Genomic DNA, 5000 nt, shown 5'->3' with positions numbered 1-5000 from the left:
CATGGCGTTGCCACATTAGTCTTGAAGTGGCTCTCGAATCGAGTCAGCGCTCGCTTACGGCCACACCACCCTGAGCACGCCCGCTCTCGTCTGATCTCGGAAGCCAAGCAGGGTCGGGCCTGGTTAGTACTTGGATGGGAGACCGCCTGGGAATACCAGGTGCTGTAAGCATTTAATTCTTTATTTAATTAATTATTTAATTATTTATTCATATAATTTTTTTCCAGAAATGCATCCTTTCTGTAAGCGTTCGCCGATGGCATGGCGTTGCCACATTAGTCTTGAAGTGGCTCTCGAATCGAGTCAGCGCTCGCTTACGGCCACACCACCCTGAGCACGCCCGCTCTCGTCTGATCTCGGAAGCCAAGCAGGGTCGGGCCTGGTTAGTACTTGGATGGGAGACCGCCTGGGAATCCCAGGTGCTGTAAGCATTTAATTCTTTATTTAATTAATTATTTAATTATTTATTCATATAATTTTGTTACAGAAATGCATCCTTTCTGTAAGCGTTCGCCGATGGCATGGCGTTGCCACATTGAAGTGGCTCTCGAATCGAGTCAGCGCTCGCTTACTTCCACACCACCCTGAGCACGCCCGCTCTCGTCTGATCTCGGAAGCCAAGCAGGGTCGGGCCTGGTTAGTACTTGGATGGGAGACCGCCTGGGAATACCAGGTGCTGTAAGCATTTAATTATTTCTTTAATTAATTATTTAATTATTTATTCATATTTTTTTCCAGAAATGCATCCTTTCTGTAAGCGTTCGCCGATGGCATGACGTTGCCACATTAGTCTTGAAGTGGCTCTCGAATCGAGTCAGCGCTCGCTTACGGCCACACCACCCTGAGCACGCCCGTTCTCGTCTGATCTCGGAAGCCACGCAGGGTCGGGCCTGGTTAGTACTTGGGTGGGAGACCGCCTGGGAATACCAGGTGCTGTAAGCATTTAATTCTTTATTTAATAATTATTTAATTATTTATTCATATCATTTTTTTCCAGAAATGCATCCTTTCTGTAAGCGTTCGCCGATGGCATGGCGTTGCCACATTAGTCTTGAAGTGGCTCTCGAATCGAGTCAGCGCTCGCTTACGGCCACACCACCCTGAGCACGCCCGTTCTCGTCTGATCTCGGAAGCCACGCAGGGTCGGGCCTGGTTAGTACTTGGGTGGGAGACCGCCTGGGAATACCAGGTGCTGTAAGCATTTAATTCTTTATTTAATTAATTATTTAATTATTCATTCATATAATTTTTTCCCAGAAATGCATCCTTTCTGTAAGCGTTCGCCGATGGCATGGTGTTGCCACATTAGTCTTGAAGTGGCTCTCAAATCGAGTCAACGCTCGCTTACGGCCACACCACCCTGAGCACGCCCGCTCTCGTCTGATCTCGGAAGCCAAGCAGGGTCGGGCCTGGTTAGTACTTGGATGGGAGACCCCCTGGGAATACCAGGTGCTGTAAGCATTTAATTCTTTATTTAATTAATTATTTAATTATTTATTCATATAATTTTTTTCCAGAAATGCATCCTTTCTGTAAGCGTTCGCCGATGGCATGGCGTTGCCACATTAGTCTTGAAGTGGCTCTCGAATCGAGTCAGCGCTCGCTTACGGCCACACCACCCTGAGCACGCCCGCTCTCGTCTGATCTCGGAAGCCAAGCAGGGTCGGGCCTGGTTAGTACTTGGATGGGAGACCGCCTGGGAATACCAGGTGCTGTAAGCATTTAATTAATTATTTAATTATTTATTCATATAATTTTTTTCCAGAAATGCATCCTTTCTGTAAGCGTTCGCCGATGGCATGGCGTTGCCACATTAGTCTTGAAGTGGCTCTCGAATCGAGTCAGCGCTCGCTTACGGCCACACCACCCTGAGCACGCCCGCTCTCGTCTGATCTCGGAAGCCACGCAGGGTCGGGCCTGGTTAGTACTTGGGTGGGAGACCGCCTGGGAATACCAGGTGCTGTAAGCATTTAATTCTTTATTTAATTAATTATTTAATTATTTATTCATATAATTTTTTTCCAGAAATGCATCCTTTCTGTAAGCGTTCGCCGATGGCATGGCGTTGCCACATTAGTCTTGAAGTGGCTCTCGAATCGAGTCAGCGCTCGCTTACGGCCACACCACCCTGAGCACGCCCGCTCTCGTCTGATCTCGGAAGCCAAGCAGGGTCGGGCCTGGTTAGTACTTGGATGGGAGACCGCCTGGGAATACCAGGTGCTGTAAGCATTTAATTCTTTATTTAATTAATTATTTAATTATTTATTCATATAATTTTTTTCCCGAAATGCATCCTTTCTGTAAGCGTTCGCCGATGGCATGGCGTTGCCACATTAGTCTTGAAGTGGCTCTCGAATCGAGTCAGCGCTCGCTTACGGCCACACCACCCTGAGCACGCCCGCTCTCGTCTGATCTCGGAAGCCAAGCAGGGTCGGGCCTGGTTAGTACTTGGATGGGAGACCGCCTGGGAATACCAGGTGCTGTAAGCATTTAATTCTTTATTTAATTAATTTTTTTAATTATTTATTCATATAATTTTTTTCCAGAAATGCATCCTTTCTGTAAGCGTTCGCCGATGGCATGGCGTTGCCACATTAGTCTTGAAGTGGCTCTCGAATCGAGTCAGCGCTCGTTTACGGCCACACCACCCTGAGCACGCCCGCTCTCGTCTGATCTCGGAAGCCAAGCAGGGTCGGGCCTGGTTAGTACTTGGATGGGAGACCGCCTGGGAATACCAGGTGCTGTAAGCATTTAATTCTTTATTTAATTAATTATTTAATTATTTATTCATATAATTTTTTCCCAGAAATGCATCCTTTCTGTAAGCGTTCGCCGATGGCATGGCGTTGCCACATTAGTCTTGAAGTGGCTCTCAAATCGAGTCAGCGCTCGCTTACGGCCACACCACCCTGAGCACGCCCGCTCTCGTCTGATCTCGGAAGCCAAGCAGGGTCGGGCCTGGTTAGTACTTGGATGGGAGACCGCCTGGGAATACCAGGTGCTGTAAGCATTTAATTCTTTATTTATTTAATTAATCATTTAATTATTTATTCATATAATTTTTTTCCAGAAATGCATCCTTTCTGTAAGCGTTCGCCGATGGCATGGCGTTGCCACATTGAAGTGGCTCTCGAATCGAGTCAGCGCTCGCTTACGGCCACACCACCCTGAGCACGCCCGCTCTCGTCTGATCTCGGAAGCCAAGCAGGGTCGGGCCTGGTTAGTACTTGGATGGGAGACCGCCTGGGAATACCAGGTGCTGTAAGCATTTAATTAATTATTTAATTATTTATTCATATAATTTTTTTCCAGAAATGCATCCTTTCTGTAAGCGTTCGCCGATGGCATGGCGTTGCCACATTAGTCTTGAAGTGGCTCTCGAATCGAGTCAGCGCTCGCTTACGGCCACACCACCCTGAGCACGCCCGCTCTCGTCTGATCTCGGAAGCCACGCAGGGTCGGGCCTGGTTAGTACTTGGGTGGGAGACCGCCTGGGAATACCAGGTGCTGTAAGCATTTAATTCTTTATTTAATTAATTATTTAATTATTTATTCATTTAATTTTTTTCCAGAAATGCATCCTTTCTGTAAGCGTTCGCCGATGGCATGGCGTTGCCACATTAGTCTTGAAGTGGCTCTCGAATCGAGTCAGCGCTCGCTTACGGCCACACCACCCTGAGCACGCCCGCTCTCGTCTGATCTCGGAAGCCAAGCAGGGTCGGGCCTGGTTAGTACTTCGAAGGCAGACCGCCTGGGAATACCAGGTGCTGTAAGCATTTAATTCTTTATTTTAATTAATTATTTAATTATTTATTCATATAATTTTTTCCAGAAATGCATCCTTTCTGTAAGCGTTCGCCGATGGCATGGCGTTGCCACATTGAAGTGGCTCTCGAATCGAGTCAGCGCTCGCTTACGGCCACACCACCCTGAGCACGCCCGCTCTCGTCTGATCTCTGAAGCCAAGCAGGGTCGGGCCTGGTTAGTACTTGGATGGGAGACCGCCTGGGAATACCAGGTGCTGTAAGCATTTAATTAATTATATAATTATTTATTCATATAATTTTTTTCCAGAAATGCATCCTTTCTGTAAGCGTTCGCCGATGGCATGGCGTTGCCACATTAGTCTTGAAGTGGCTCTCGAATCGAGTCAGCGCTCGCTTACGGCCACACCACCCTGAGCACGCCCGCTCTCGTCTGATCTCGGAAGCCAAGCAGGGTCGGGCCTGGTTAGTACTTGTATGGGAGACCGCCTGGGAATACCAGGTGCTGTAAGCATTTAATTCTTTATTTAATTAATTATTTAATTATTTATTCATATAATTTTTTTCCAGAAATGCATCCTTTCTGTAAGCGTTCGCCGATGGCATGGCGTTGCCACATTAGTCTTGAAGTGGCTCTCGAATCGAGTCAGCGCTCGCTTACGGCCACACCACCCTGAGCACGCCCGCTCTCGTCTGATCTCGGAAGCCAAGCAGGGTCGGGCCTGGTTAGTACTTGTATGGGAGACCGCCTGGGAATACCAGGTGCTGTAAGCATTTAATTCTTTATTTAATTAATTATTTAATTATTTATTCATATAATTTTTTTTAGAAATGCATCCTTTCTGTAAGCATTCGCCGATGGCATGGCGTTGCCACATTGAAGTGGCTCTCGAATCGAGTCAGCGCTCGCTTACGGCCACACCACCCTGAGCACGCCCGCTCTCGTCTGATCTCGGAAGCCAAGCAGGGTCAGGCCTGGTTAGTACTTGGATGGGAGACCGCCTGGGAACACCAGGTGCTGTAAGCATTTAATTCTTTATTTAATTAATTATTTAATTATTTATTCATATAAATTTTTTCCAGAAATGCATCCTTTCTGTAAGCGTTCGCCGATGGCATGGCGTTGCCACATTAGTCTTGAAGTGGCTCTCGAATCGAGTCAGCGCTCGCTTACGGCCACACCACCCTGAGCACGCCCGCTCTCGTCTGATCTCGGAAGCCAAGCAGGGTCGGGCC

At 47.6% G+C, this 5000-nt stretch overlaps 1 long non-coding RNA gene, 18 other non-coding genes and 2 pseudogenes across 20 annotated transcripts in view; 20 read left to right on the top strand and 1 right to left on the bottom strand.

The window, feature by feature from the left end:
• The window catches only part of LOC129437069 (uncharacterized), a 363412-nt gene that overhangs the window by 171853 nt on the left and 186559 nt on the right, over positions 1-5000 (bottom strand). The gene's annotated exons all lie outside the window — the stretch shown is intronic.
• Positions 53-171, top strand: LOC129413899 (5S ribosomal RNA). Its single transcript, XR_008634154.1, has one exon. It is a non-coding gene; the product is annotated as a 5S ribosomal RNA (ribosomal RNA).
• On the top strand, positions 313-431 carry LOC129413903 (5S ribosomal RNA). Its single transcript, XR_008634155.2, has one exon. It is a non-coding gene; the product is annotated as a 5S ribosomal RNA (ribosomal RNA).
• LOC129413909 (5S ribosomal RNA) lies at positions 567-685 on the top strand (annotated as a pseudogene).
• Positions 824-942, top strand: LOC129413914 (5S ribosomal RNA). Its single transcript, XR_008634160.2, has one exon. It is a non-coding gene; the product is annotated as a 5S ribosomal RNA (ribosomal RNA).
• On the top strand, positions 1083-1201 carry LOC129413916 (5S ribosomal RNA). Its single transcript, XR_008634161.2, has one exon. It is a non-coding gene; the product is annotated as a 5S ribosomal RNA (ribosomal RNA).
• LOC129413922 (5S ribosomal RNA) lies at positions 1343-1461 on the top strand. Its single transcript, XR_008634163.2, has one exon. It is a non-coding gene; the product is annotated as a 5S ribosomal RNA (ribosomal RNA).
• LOC129413927 (5S ribosomal RNA) lies at positions 1603-1721 on the top strand. The gene has a single exon (XR_008634165.1). It is a non-coding gene; the product is annotated as a 5S ribosomal RNA (ribosomal RNA).
• Positions 1851-1969, top strand: LOC129413935 (5S ribosomal RNA). Its single transcript, XR_008634170.2, has one exon. It is a non-coding gene; the product is annotated as a 5S ribosomal RNA (ribosomal RNA).
• On the top strand, positions 2111-2229 carry LOC129413937 (5S ribosomal RNA). The gene has a single exon (XR_008634172.1). It is a non-coding gene; the product is annotated as a 5S ribosomal RNA (ribosomal RNA).
• LOC129413943 (5S ribosomal RNA) lies at positions 2371-2489 on the top strand. Its single transcript, XR_008634173.1, has one exon. It is a non-coding gene; the product is annotated as a 5S ribosomal RNA (ribosomal RNA).
• LOC129413950 (5S ribosomal RNA) lies at positions 2632-2750 on the top strand. Its single transcript, XR_008634174.2, has one exon. It is a non-coding gene; the product is annotated as a 5S ribosomal RNA (ribosomal RNA).
• Positions 2892-3010, top strand: LOC129413955 (5S ribosomal RNA). Its single transcript, XR_008634175.1, has one exon. It is a non-coding gene; the product is annotated as a 5S ribosomal RNA (ribosomal RNA).
• LOC129413963 (5S ribosomal RNA) lies at positions 3150-3268 on the top strand. Its single transcript, XR_008634177.1, has one exon. It is a non-coding gene; the product is annotated as a 5S ribosomal RNA (ribosomal RNA).
• Positions 3398-3516, top strand: LOC129413967 (5S ribosomal RNA). Its single transcript, XR_008634178.2, has one exon. It is a non-coding gene; the product is annotated as a 5S ribosomal RNA (ribosomal RNA).
• On the top strand, positions 3658-3776 carry LOC129413973 (5S ribosomal RNA; annotated as a pseudogene).
• On the top strand, positions 3912-4030 carry LOC129413981 (5S ribosomal RNA). Its single transcript, XR_008634190.2, has one exon. It is a non-coding gene; the product is annotated as a 5S ribosomal RNA (ribosomal RNA).
• LOC129413988 (5S ribosomal RNA) lies at positions 4160-4278 on the top strand. The gene has a single exon (XR_008634193.2). It is a non-coding gene; the product is annotated as a 5S ribosomal RNA (ribosomal RNA).
• On the top strand, positions 4420-4538 carry LOC129413995 (5S ribosomal RNA). Its single transcript, XR_008634196.2, has one exon. It is a non-coding gene; the product is annotated as a 5S ribosomal RNA (ribosomal RNA).
• LOC129414001 (5S ribosomal RNA) lies at positions 4673-4791 on the top strand. Its single transcript, XR_008634197.2, has one exon. It is a non-coding gene; the product is annotated as a 5S ribosomal RNA (ribosomal RNA).
• Positions 4933-5000, top strand: part of LOC129414005 (5S ribosomal RNA) — a 119-nt gene continuing 51 nt past the window's right edge. Inside the window, exon 1 of the ribosomal RNA XR_008634199.1 lies at positions 4933-5000. This exon is cut by the window's right edge and continues 51 nt beyond it. This is a non-coding gene — a ribosomal RNA (5S ribosomal RNA).

This window comes from Misgurnus anguillicaudatus, chromosome 21, assembly GCF_027580225.2.
Source record: "Misgurnus anguillicaudatus chromosome 21, ASM2758022v2, whole genome shotgun sequence".
NCBI lineage: Eukaryota > Metazoa > Chordata > Actinopteri > Cypriniformes > Cobitidae > Misgurnus > Misgurnus anguillicaudatus.
Note: the sequence above shows the minus strand (reverse complement) of the source record. Positions and strands in the feature narration are given on the sequence as shown.